Source organism: Festucalex cinctus, chromosome 20 (genome assembly GCF_051991245.1).
Source record: "Festucalex cinctus isolate MCC-2025b chromosome 20, RoL_Fcin_1.0, whole genome shotgun sequence".
Taxonomy (NCBI): domain Eukaryota; kingdom Metazoa; phylum Chordata; class Actinopteri; order Syngnathiformes; family Syngnathidae; genus Festucalex; species Festucalex cinctus.
This window is the reverse complement of record NC_135430.1, coordinates 4026673-4040735: the sequence shown is the minus strand read 5'-3', so window position 1 is coordinate 4040735 and position 14063 is coordinate 4026673.

The window sequence follows — 14063 nt, the reverse complement described above, 5'->3', positions numbered from 1 at the left end:
CCAAGTTTGAAGTCAATCGGGTTAACCGTGTAGGAGAAGCGGGCAAAAGTATGACCCCTGTAAATATGCAAAACTGGGCCAAAATTGGACATTTAAATACTCATACCTCACTTTCTGTCTATTTTAGGGTACACACTTCAAAGAGGTTTTTGTTCATTGGGATGTGCTACAGGTGCCACACAATTTTCATAGCCGTCGGACAATCGTAGCAGGACAGGGATCCGTTTAACCTATGTAGGGGGCGCTAAGGAGCCATTTTTCTGTTATCATGTATGGCGACTTTAAAATATCAAATTTTTCGCCAGGCCTGATGTGCGTGTAAAGTTTGGTGAGTTTTCGGTCACGTTTAGTGTCTCAAAAATGCGATTGTTTGCGGAGAAGAATAATAACTAGAGCTGCGAGCAGCTATAAAGGGCCCTCGCAACCCGGGCCACGTTGGGGTACTTGCACGTCGGGGTACTGGCACGTTGGGGTACTGTCAAATAGGACAAGGACCATCTAAAATGTTTTTGACAAGCCTTGTGTGTGCAAAGTTTAATCAAAACGCAAAATATGGTGCGCAATTCCCAAAATAAATTCAAAATGGCGGACTTCCTTTTAGGTTTAGCATACGGCTACAGAATACTTTTTGTAGGTCTTAAGCTAATAGGTATGCCTCCCAGTTTTCACAAATCTAGGTCAAGTCATCTTTAGTTGTGTATCGCTTGAATCATACAATTGGAAATGCTCCATAAAAATGCATAGAGGGCGCTATTGAGCACAACGTTGGGTTACTTGCACGTCGGGGTACTGGCAAGTTGGGGTACTGTTACATGGAACAAGGACCATTTAAAATGTTAGTTTTTTCCATGCCTTGTCTGTGCAAAGTTTCATGAAAAAGGCCAAAAATGATGTATAATTCCCAAAATAAAATCAAAATAGCGGTCTTCCTCTTTGGTTTGGCAAATGGCTACATAATACTTTTTTGTAGGTCTAGCATAATCATACAATCGGAAATGCTTCGTAAAAATGTCTAGAGGGCGCTATTTATTGCAAATTGCACAATAAATCTCTGAAAATTCATGTTCATGACAAGTCTGATGTGTTTGCAAAGTTTCATGAGTTTTCATGTGTATAAAAAAAAAAAAAGCAGCACTTGACAAACAATGCATTGCTATGGCAACAGCGTGTTACAAAATAAAAAACTTTCGATTACTTTGCATCTTAAACATCTTAAGATGAAACACACCAAGTTTGAAGGCAGTCGGATAAATTTTGTAGGAGGGGTTCGTTAAAATATGACCCCTGAAAAAGGCCACAAAAAATGGCAACAAATCCCATCATAAATCAAAATGGCAGACTTCCTGTTTGGTTTAGCACATGGTTCCAAGAGACTTTTTTTTGTACATCATGGGCTCTTATGTATGCCTGCAAATTATCATAGCGCTAGGTGAAACGTACAACCGGGAATGCTTCGTTAAAGAGGAGTTTTTTAGCTCAAAATGTGATGCCCGGCCCCTGGGGGACTTCCTGTTGGGTTTAGCACATGGCACCAAGAGACTTTTTTGTACATCCTGGGCTGTTACATATGTCTACAATTTTTCGTCGTTCTAGCTGCTTCGTACAACTGGGAATGCTTCATTAAGAAGGATTTTTTTCCTTTGCAAAAAGTGCATGCCACGACAACAGCGTGTGATGAAATAAAAAACTTTCAATAACTTTTCATTTTCAACATCTTAAGATGAATCACACCAAGTTTGAAGATGATCGGATAAACTCTGTAGGAGGAGTTTGTTAAAATATGACCCCTATGAAATGGCCAAAAAAAATGGCAACACATTCCAAAGTAAATCAAAATGGCGGACACCCTGTTAGGTTTAGCATATGGTTCAAAAAGAGTTTTTTGTACCTCGAGGGCTGTTATATACCTCTACAAATGTTGGTAACTCTAGGTGAAACGTACAGCCGGGTATGCTTTGTTAAAGACGAGTTTTTTAGCTCAAAATGTGATGCCCGGCCCCTGGGGGACTTCCTGTTGGGTTTAGCACAGGGCACCAAGAGACTTTTTTGTACATCTTGGGCTGTTACATATGTCTACAAATTTTCGTAGCTCTAGCTGCTTCGTACAAATGGGAATGCTTCTTTAAGGATATTTTTTTTCCTTTAAAAACAGTGCATGCCATGACAACAGCGTGCGACGAAATACAAAGCTTTCAATAACTTTTCATCTTCAACATCTTAAGATGAATCACACCAAGTTTGAAGATGATCGGATAAACACTGTAGGAGGAGTTCGTTAAAATAAGACCCCAATGAAATGGCCAAAAAAATGGCAACACGTTCCAAAATAAATCAAAATGGTGGACTTCCTGTTAGGTTTAGCATATGGTTCAAAAAGAGTTTTTTGTAGGTCATAGCCTGTTACATATGTGTACCAATTTTCGTAGCTCTAGATTAAACGTACAACCGGCAATGCTTCGTGAAGTAAGAATTTTTAAACTCTAAATTTGATGCGCCGCCGCCGTCATATAGTATATCAAAAACTTTTCATTTTTCACAATGATGTTGTCCCAGGTGTTGAGATGGTACATCCCAAGTTTGAAGTCAATCGGGTTAACCGTGTAGGAGAAGCGGGCAAAAGTATGACCCCTGTAAATGTGCAAAAATTGGCAAAAATTGGACATTTAAATACTCATACCTCACTTTCTGTCTATTTTAGGGTACACACTTCAAAGAGGTTTTTGTTAGCATAATCATACAATCGGAAATGCTTCGTAAAAATGTCTAGAGGGCGCTATTTATTGCAAATTGCACAATAAATCTCTGAAAATTCATGTTCATGACAAGTCTGATGTGTTTGCAAAGTTTCATGAGTTTTCATGTGTATAAAAAAAAAAAAGCAGCACTTGACAAACAATGCATTGCTATGGCAACAGCGTGTTACAAAATAAAAAACTTTCGATTACTTTGCATCTTAAACATCTTAAGATGAAACACACCAAGTTTGAAGGCAGTCGGATAAATTTTGTAGGAGGGGTTCGTTAAAATATGACCCCTGAAAAAGGCCACAAAAAATGGCAACAAATCCCATCATAAATCAAAATGGCAGACTTCCTGTTTGGTTTAGCACATGGTTCCAAGAGACTTTTTTTTGTACATCATGGCCTCTTATGTATGCCTGCAAATTATCATAGCGCTAGGTGAAACGTACAACCGGGAATGCTTCGTTAAAGAGGAGTTTTTTAGCTCAAAATGTGATGCCCGGCCCCTGGGGGACTTCCTGTTGGGTTTAGCACATGGCACCAAGAGACTTTTTTGTACATCCTGGGCTGTTACATATGTCTACAATTTTTCGTCGTTCTAGCTGCTTCGTACAACTGGGAATGCTTCATTAAGAAGGATTTTTTTCCTTTGCAAAAAGTGCATGCCACGACAACAGCGTGTGATGAAATAAAAAACTTTCAATAACTTTTCATTTTCAACATCTTAAGATGAATCACACCAAGTTTGAAGATGATCGGATAAACTCTGTAGGAGGAGTTTGTTAAAATATGACCCCTATGAAATGGCCAAAAAAAATGGCAACACATTCCAAAGTAAATCAAAATGGCGGACACCCTGTTAGGTTTAGCATATGGTTCAAAAGGAGTTTTTTGTACCTCGAGGGCTGTTATATACCTCTACAAATGTTGGTAACTCTAGGTGAAACATACAGCCGGGTATGCTTTGTTAAAGACGAGTTTTTTAGCTCAAAATGTGATGCCCGGCCCCTGGGGGACTTCCTGTTGGGTTTAGCACAGGGCACCAAGAGACTTTTTTGTACATCTTGGGCTGTTACATATGTCTACAAATTTTCGTAGCTCTAGCTGCTTCGTACAAATGGGAATGCTTCTTTAAGGATATTTTTTTTCCTTTAAAAACAGTGCATGCCATGACAACAGCGTGCGACGAAATACAAAGCTTTCAATAACTTTTCATCTTCAACATCTTAAGATGAATCACACCAAGTTTGAAGATGATCGGATAAACACTGTAGGAGGAGTTCGTTAAAATAAGACCCCAATGAAATGGCCAAAAAAATGGCAACACGTTCCAAAATAAATCAAAATGGTGGACTTCCTGTTAGGTTTAGCATATGGTTCAAAAAGAGTTTTTTGTAGGTCATAGCCTGTTACATATGTGTACCAATTTTCGTAGCTCTAGATTAAACGTACAACCGGCAATGCTTCGTGAAGTAAGAATTTTTAAACTCTAAATTTGATGCGCCGCCGCCGTCATATAGTATATCAAAAACTTTTCATTTTTCACAATGATGTTGTCCCAGGTGTTGAGATGGTACATCCCAAGTTTGAAGTCAATCGGGTTAACCGTGTAGGAGAAGCGGGCAAAAGTATGACCCCTGTAAATGTGCAAAAATTGGCAAAAATTGGACATTTAAATACTCATACCTCACTTTCTGTCTATTTTAGGGTACACACTTCAAAGAGGTTTTTGTTCATTGGGATGTGCTACAGGTGCCACACAATTTTCATAGCCGTCGGACAATCGTAGCGGGACAGGGATCCGTTTAACCTATGTAGGGGGCGCTAAGGAGCCATTTTTCTGTTATCATGTATGGCGACTTTAAAATATCAAATTTTTCGCCAGGCCTGATGTGCGTGTAAAGTTTGGTGAGTTTTCGGTCACGTTTAGTGTCTCAAAAATGCGATTGTTTGCGGAGAAGAATAATAAGAATAAGAACTAGAGCTGCGAGCAGCTATAAAGGGCCCTCGCAACCCGGGCCACGTTGGGGTATTTGCATGTCGGGGTACTGGCATATTGGGGTACTGTTTCATAGGAAACCGTCTAAATTGTAAATGTTTTAGACATGCTTTGTGTTTGCAAAGTTTCATGGAAGGCCAAAAATGATGCACAATTTAAAATCAAAATGGATTGGCACATGGCTATAGAATAATTTTTGGAGGTATTAGGCTGATAGGTATGCCTCCCAATATTCACACATCTAGCTGAACCATATAATCGGATATACTTCATAAAACTATCTAGACAACGCTATTGAGCCATTTATTACAAATTGCACAACAAATTATAAAATATTCATGTTCATGAGAGATCTGATCTGTGTGCAGTTTTGTGAGTTTTTCCCCGTGTTTAGACTCTCAAAAAAAAATTCTTTGCAAACAATGCATCCCTAAAGCAAAGGCATGTGACAAAATAAAAAATTTCAATAACTTTTCATCTTAAATATCTTAAGATGAAACATGCCAAAGAATGAAGACGATGTGATAAGTTTTGCAGAAAATATGACCCCTATAAAAGGCCCCAAAAAGTGGCTACAAATACCAAAGTAAATCAAAATGTCAGACTTCCTGTTTGGTTTAACATATGGTTCCAAGAGACCTTTTTTGTACATCGTGGGCTCTTATGTATGCCTCCAAATTATCAAGAAAAGAAGTTGGGTTTAGCACTTGACACCAAGAGACTTTTTTTAAACATCGTGGGCTGCTACATATGTCTACAAATTTTCTTAGAATACTTTTTGGAGGTATTAGGCTGATAGGTATGCCTCCCAATATTCACACATCTAGCTGATCATATAAAAAAAAAAAAAATCTTTGCAAACAATGCATCGCTACAGCAAAGGCGTGCAACAAAATAAAAAATTTCAATAACTTTTCATCTTAAATATCTTAAGATGAAACGCGCCAAAGAATATATGACGCCTATAAAAGGCCCCAAAAATGGCAACAAATACCAAAGTTAATCAAAATGGCAGACTTCCTGTTTGGTTTAGCATATGGCTTTAGAAACTTTTTTGTAAGTCTTAGGCTGATCTCCCAATATTCACACATCTAGCTGAATCATATAAAAAACATTTTTCTTTTCAAACAATGCATCGCTACAGCAAAGGCGTGCGACAAAATAAAAAAATTCAATAACTTTTCATCTTAAATATCTTAAGATGAAACGTACCAAAGAATATATGACGCCTATAAAAGGCCCCAAAAATGGCATCAAATACCAAAGTTAATCAAAATGGCAGACTTCCTGTTTGGTTTAGCATATGGCTTTAGAAACTTTTTTGTAAGTCTTAGGCTGATAGGTATCCAAATTTTTTCACATCTAGCTGAATCATACATTTCCAAAAGCTTCATAAAAATGTCGAGATGGCGCTATTGAGCCATTTATTGAAAATTGCAGAAAAACTCTAAAATGTTAATTTTTTTATGGCAAGTTTGATGTGTGTGCAAAGTTTCATGAGTTTTCGCATGTTTAGAAAAAAAAAAAAAAAAAAAAGCAGCATTTTACTTGGCAAACAATGCACCGCTATGGCAACGGCGTGCGACAAAATAAAACACTTTCGATAACTTTGCATCTTAAACATCTTAAGATGAAGCACACCAAGTTTGAAGACAGTCAGATACATTTTGTAGGAGGAGTTCGTTAAAGTATGACCCCTAAAAAAGGCCACAAAAAAATGGCTACAAATCCCAACGTAAATCAAAATGGCGGACTTCCTGTTTGGTTTAGCACATGGTTCCAAGAGACTTTTTTGTACATCGTGGGCTCTTATGTATGCCTCTAAATTATCATAGCGCTAGGTGAAACGTACAACCGGGAATGCTTCGTTAGAAGGAGTTTTTTAGCTCAAAATGTGATGCCCAGCCCCTACGGGACTTCCTGTTGGGTTTAGCACATGGCACCAAGAGACTTTTTTTTGTACATCGTGGGCTGTTACATTTGTCTCCAAATTTTCGTAGCTCTAGCTGCTTCGTACAACTGGGAATGCTTCATTAAGAAGGAATTTTTTCCTTTGCAAACTGTGCATGCCACGGCAACAGCGTGCGACGAAATAAAAAGCTTTCAATAACTTTTCATCTTCAACATCTTAAGATGAATCACACCAAGTTTGAAGATGATCGGATAAACTCTGTAGGAGGAGTTCGTTAAAATAAGACCCCTATGAAATGGCCCAAAAAATGGCAACACGTTCCAAAGTAAATCAAAATGGCGGACTTCCTGTTCGGTTTAGCATTTGGTTCAAAAAGAGTTTTTTGTACCTTGAGGCTGTTACATATGTCTTCAAATTTTGGTAACTCGAGGTGAAATGTACAGCCGGGAATGCTTCATTAAGTTCGAATTTTGAAACACAAAATTTGATGCCTCGCCTCTGGCGGACTTCCTGTTAGGTTTAGCATATGGCACCAACAGGCTTTTTTGTAGATCATAGTCTGTTACATATGTATACCAATTTTCATAGCTCTAGGTTAAACGTACCACCGGCAATGCTTCGTTAAGTAAGAATTTTGAAACTGTAAATTTGATGCCCCGCCACCGTCATATAGTATGTCAAAAACTTTTGATTTTTTACCATGATGTTGTCCCAGGTGTTGAGATGGTACAGCCCAAGTTTGAAGTCAATCGGGTTAACCGTGTAGGAGAAGCGGGCAAAAGTATGACCCCTGTAAATGTGCAAAAATTGGCAAAAATTGGACATTTAAATACTCATACCTCACTTTCTGTCTACTTTAGGGTACACACTTCAAAGAGGTTTTTGTTCATTGGGATGTGCTACAGGTGCCACACAATTTTCATAGCCGTCGGACAATCGTAGCAGGACAGGGATCCGTTTAACCTATGTAGGTGGCGCTACAGAGCCATTTTTCTGTTATCATGTATGGCGACTTTAAAATATCTAATTTTTCGCCAGGCCCGATCTGCGTGTAAAGTTTGGTGAGTTTTCGTTCATGTTTAGTGCCTCAAAAATGTGGTTGTTTGCGGAAAAGAATAATAACAAAGAAAAAGAAGAAGAAGAAGAATAACTAGAGCTGCGAGCAGCTATAAAGGGCCCTCGCAACCCGGGCCACGTTGGGGTACTTGCACGTCGGGGTACTGGCACGTTGGGGTACTGTCAAATAGGACAAGCACCATCTAAAATGTTTTTGACAAGCCTTGTGTGTGCAAAGTTTAATCAAAACGCAAAATATGGTGCGCAATTCCCAAAATAAATTCAAAATGGCGGACTTCCTTTTAGGTTTAGCATACGGCTACAGAATACTTTTTGTAGGTCTTAAGCTAATAGGTATGCCTCCCAGTTTTCACAAATCTAGGTCAAGTCATCTTTAGTTGTGTATCGCTTGAATCATACAATTGGAAATGCTCCATAAAAATGCATAGAGGGCGCTATTGAGCACAACGTTGGGTTACTTGCATGTCAGGGTACTGGCACGTTGGGGTACTGTTACATGGAACAAGGACCATTTAAAATGTTAGTTTTTTCCATGCCTTGTCTGTGCAAAGTTTAATGAAAAAGGCCAAAAATGATGTATAATTCCCAAAAAAAATCAAAATAGCGGACTTCCTCTTTGGTTTGGCAAATGGCTACATAATACTTTTTTGTAGGTCTAGCATAATCATACAATCGGAAATGCTTCATAAAAATGTCTAGAGGGCGCTATTTATTGCAAATTGCACAATAAATCTCTGAAAATTCATGTTCATGACAAGTCTGATGTGTTTGCAAAGTTTCATGAGTTTTCATGTGTATAAAAAAAAAAAAAAAAACAGCACTTGACAAACAATGCATTGCTATGGCAACAGCGTGTTACAAAATAAAAAACTTTCGATTACTTTGCATCTTAAACATCTTAAGATGAAACACACCAAGTTTGAAGACAGTCGGATAAATTTTGTAGGAGGGGTTCGTTAAAATATGACCCCTGAAAAAGGCCACAAAAAATGGCAACAAATCCCATCATAAATCAAAATGGCAGACTTCCTGTTTGGTTTAGCACATGGTTCCAAGAGACTTTTTTGTACATCATGGGCTCTTATGTATGCCTGCAAATTATCATAGCGCTAGGTGAAACGTACAACCGGGAATGCTTCGTTAAAGAGGAGTTTTTTAGCTCAAAATGTGATGCCCGGCCCCTGGGGGACTTCCTGTTGGTTTAGCACATGGCACCAAGAGACTTTTTTGTACATCCTGGGCTGTTACATATGTCTACAATTTTTCGTCGCTCTAGCTGCTTCGTACAACTGGGAATGCTTCATTAAGAAGGATTTTTTTCCTTTGCAAAAAGTGCATGCAACGACAACAGCGTGCGACGAAATAAAAAGCTTTCAATAACTTTTCATCGTCAACATCTTAAGATGAATCACACCAAGTTTGAAGATGATCGGATAAACTCTGTAGGAGGAGTTCGTTAAAATAAGACCCCTATGAAATGGCCAAAAAAATGGCAACATGTTCCAAAGTAAATCAAAATGGCAGACTTCCTGTTAGGTTTAGCATATGGTTCAAAAAGAGTTTTTTGTACCTCGAGGGCTGTTACATATGTCTTCAAATTTTGGTCACTCTAGGTGAAACGTACAGCCGGAAATGCTTCATTAAGTAAAAATTTTGAAATGCAAAATTTGATGCCCTGCCTCTGGCGGACTTCCTGTTAGGTTTAGCATATGGCACCAACAGGCTTTTTTGTAGATCATAGTCTGTTACATATGTGTACCAATTTTCCTAGCTCTAGATTAAACGTATAACCGGCAATACTTCAGATGAAACATGCCAAAGAATGAAGACAATCTGATAAGTTTTGTAGAAAATATGAGGCCTATAAAAGGCCCCCAAAAAATGGCTACAAATAGCAAAGTAAATCAAAATGCCGGACTTCCTGTTTGGCTTAGCATATGGTTCTAAAAGACTTTTTTGTACATCGTGGGCTCTTATGTATGCCTCCAAATTATCATAGCGCTAGGTGAAAGGTACAACCGGGAATGCTTCGTTAAAGAGGAGTTTTTTAGCTCAAAAAGTGATGCCCGGCCCTTGCGGGACTTCCTGTTGGGTTTAGCACAAAGCAGCAAGAGACTTTTTTGTACATCGTGGGCTGTTACATATGTCTACAAATTTTCGTAGCTCTAGCTGCTTCGTACAACTGAGAATTCTTCATTAAGAAGAATTTTTTTCCTTTGCAAACAAGTGCATGCCACGACAACAGCGTGCAGCGAAATAAAAAGCTTTCAATAACTTTTCATCTTCAACATCTTAAGATGAATCACACCAAGTTTGAAGATGATCGGATAAACTCTGTAAGAGGAGTTCGTTAAAATAGGACCGCTATGAAATGGCCAAAAAAATGGGAACACGTTCCAAAGTCAATCAAAATGGTGGACTTTCTGTTAGGTTTAGCATATGGTTCAAAAAGAGTTTTTTGTACCTTGAGGGCTGTTACATATGTCTTTAAATTTTGGTAACTCTAGGTGAAACGTACAGCCGGGAATGCTTCATTAAGTAAGAATTTTGAAACTCAAAATTTGATGCCCCGCCTCTGGCGGACTTCCTGTTGGGTTTAGCATATGGCACCAACAGACTTTTTTGTAGGTCATAGTCTGTTACATATGTGTACCAATTTTCGTAGCTCTAGGTTAAACATACAACCGGCAATACTACGTTTAGTAAGAGTTTTGAAACTCTAAATTTGATGCCCCACCGCCGTCATATAGTATGTCGAAAACTTTAGATTTTTTACCATGGTGTTGTCCCAGGTCTTGAGATGGTACATCCCAAGTTTGAAGTCAATTGGATTAACCGTGTAGGAGAAGCAGGCAAAAGTATGACCCCTGTAAATGTGCAAAAATTGGCCAAAATTGGACATTTAAATACTCATATCTCACTTCCTGTCTATTTTAGGGTACACACATCAAAGAGGTTTTTGTTCATCTGGATGTGCTACAGGTGCCACACAATTTTCATAGCCGTCGGACAATCGTAGCGGGCCAGGGATCTGTTTAACCTATGTAGGTGGCGCTATGGAGCCATTTTTCTGTTATCACCTATGGCGACTTTAAAATATCAAATTTTTCGCCAGGCCTGACGTGTGTGTAAAGTTTGGTGAGTTTTCGTTCACGTTTAGTGTCTCAAAAATGTGATTGTTTGCGGAAAAGAATAATAACAAAAAATAAAAAGAAGAATAATAAGAATTCCTTGAAAAACAATAGGGACCTCGCAGCGGTCGCTGCTCGGGCCCTAATAAGAATTCCTTCAGGAACAATAGGGACCTCGCAGCGGTCGCTGCTCGGGCCCTAATAATAATAATAAGAAGAATTCCTACAAAAACAATAGGGCCTCGCAGCGGCACCGCCGCCGCCGCTGCTCGGGCCCTAATAAGAATAATAATAAGAAGAATTCCTACAAAAACAATAGGGCCTCGCAGCGGCACCGCCGCCGCTGCTCGGGCCCTAATAATAAGAATTCCTTCAGGAACAATAGGGACCTCGCAGCGGTCGCTGCTCGGGCCCTAAAAAGCAAACTATATAGTATAAGACCCCGGCGTAAGCAACCCGTGTCTGCCATCTAGTGGTGAATGGTGATATTACAAAAAAAAAAAAAAAACTACAGTTGATGCTTATTCACACTTTGGCACCCGCAAATTTGCATATTTGCTGATTTGAATATTTATTTATTTATTTATTTTACCCGGGATAATTTTCCCAGATACCCTCAGCTTTTTTTTTCTTCTTTTTTTTTTGTGAAAAAACGTATTTTGAATATTAATCAGCATTTTTTAAATATTTTTTTTGGTTTGTAAAAAAGAAAAAAAAAATCTCCCCCATATTTTTTGGGTGAAAATTAATCAGGGCCCCACTTAGAGTGTGCAATATTGTTTATTGCAATACAGATTCATTTATTGCATGTGTTTGTTAAAAAAATAATAAAAAATACTCCCTGAGACCTTGAGAAAATAATCACGTTAAATCGAAATATGAGTAAAAACAAATCACAACTAGAGCTGCGAGCAGCTATAAAGGGCCCTCGCAACCTGGGTCACGTTGGGGTACTTGCACGTCGGGGTACTGGCACGTTGCGGTACTGTCAAATCGGACAAGGACCATCTAAAATGTTTTTGACAAGCTTTGTGAGTGCAAAAGGCCAAAGATGGTGTGCAATTCCCAAAATAAATTCAAAATGGCGGACTTCCTTTTAGGTTTAGCATACGGCTACAGAATACTTTTTGTAGGTCTTAAGCTAATAGGTATGCCTCCCAGTTTTCACAAATCTAGGTCAAGTCATCTTTAGTTGTGTATCGCTTGAATCATACAATTGGAAATGCTCCATAAAAATGCATAGAGGGCGCTATTGAGCACAACGTTGGGTTACTTGCACGTCAGGGTACTGGCACGTTGGGGTACTGTTACATGGAACAAGGACCATTTAAAATGTTAGTTTTTTCCATGCCTTGTTTGTGCAAAGTTTAATGAAAGAGGCCAAAAATTATGTATAATTCCCAAAATAAAATCAAAATAGCGGACTTCCTCTTTGGTTTGGAAAAATGGCTACATAATACTTTTTTGTAGGTATTAGGCTGATAGGGGTCTGTCCTAATTTTCACAAATCTAGCAGAATCATACAATCGGAAATACTTCATAAAAATGTCTAGAGGGCGCTATTTATTGCAAATTGCACAATAAATCTCTAAAAATTCATGTTCATGACAAGTCTGATGTGTTTGCAAAGTTTCATGAGTTTTCACACATGTATAGATAAAAAAACAAAGCAGCACTTTACTTGGCAAACAATGCATCGCTATAGCAGCAGCGTGCGACAAAATAAAAAACTTTCGATAACTTTGCATCTTAAACATCTTAAGATGAAACACACCAAGTTTGAAGACGGTCGGATGAACTTTGTACGAGGAGTTCGTTAAAATATGACCCCTGAAAAAGGCCACAAAAAATGGCAACAAATCCCATCGTAAATCAAAATGGCGGACTTCCTGTTTGGTTTAGCACATGGTTCCAAGAGACTTTTTTGTACATCGTGGGCTCTTATGTATGCCTGCAAATTATCATCGCGCTAGGTGAAACGTACAACCGGGAATGCTTCGTTAAAGAGGAGTTTTCTAGCTCAAAATGTGATGCCCGGCCCCTGGGGGACTTCCTGTTGGGTTTAGCACATGGCACCAAGAGACTTTTTTGTACATTGTGGGCTGTTACATATGTCTACAAATTTTTGTAGCTCTAGCTACTTCGTACAACTGGGAATGCTTCATTAAGAAGGATTTTTTTCCTTTGCAAAAAGTGCATGCCACGACAACAGCGTGCGACGAAATAAAGAGCTTTCAATAACTTTTCATCCTCAACATCTTAAGATGAGTCACACCAAGTTTGAAGATGATCGGATAAATTCTGTAGGAGGAGTTCGTTAAAATAAGACCCCTACGAAATGGCCCAAAAAATGGCAACACATTCCAAAGTAAATCAAAATGGCGGACGTCCTGTTAGGTTTAGCATATGGTTCAAAAAGAGTTTTTTGTACCTCGAGGGCTGTTATATACCTCTACAAATTTTGGTAACTCTAGGTGAAACGTACAGCCGGGTATGCTTTGTTAAAGAGGAGTTTTTTAGCTCAAAATGTGATGCCCGGCCCCTGGGGGACTTCCTGTTGGGTTTAGCACAGGGCACCAAGAGACTTTTTTTGTACATCTTGGGCTGTTACATATGTCTACAAATTTTCGTAGCTCTCGCTGCTTCGTACAAATGGGAATGCTTCTTTAAGGATATTTTTTTTCCTTTGCAAACAGTGCATGCCATGACAACAGCGTGCGACGAAATACAAAGCTTTCAATAACTTTTCATCTTCAACATCTTAAGATGAATCACACCAAGTTTGAAGATGATCGGATAAACACTGTAGGAGGAGTTCGTTAAAATAAGACCCCAATGAAATGGCCAAAAAAATGGCAACACGTTCCAAAATAAATCAAAATGGCGGACTTCCTGTGAAGTTTAGCATATGGTTCAAAAAGAGTTTTTTGTAGGTCATAGCCTGTTACATATGTGTACCAATTTTCGTAGCTCTAGATTAAACGTACAACCGGCAATGCTTCGTGAAGTAAGAATTTTTAAACTCTAAATTTGATGCGTCGCCGCCGTCATATAGTATATCAAAAACTTTTGATTTTTTACAATGATGTTGTCCCAGGTGTTGAGATGGTCCATCCCAAGTTTGAAGTCAATCGGGTTAACCGTGTAGGAGAAGCGGGCAAAAGTATGACCCCTGTAAATGTGCAAAACTGGGCCAAAATTGG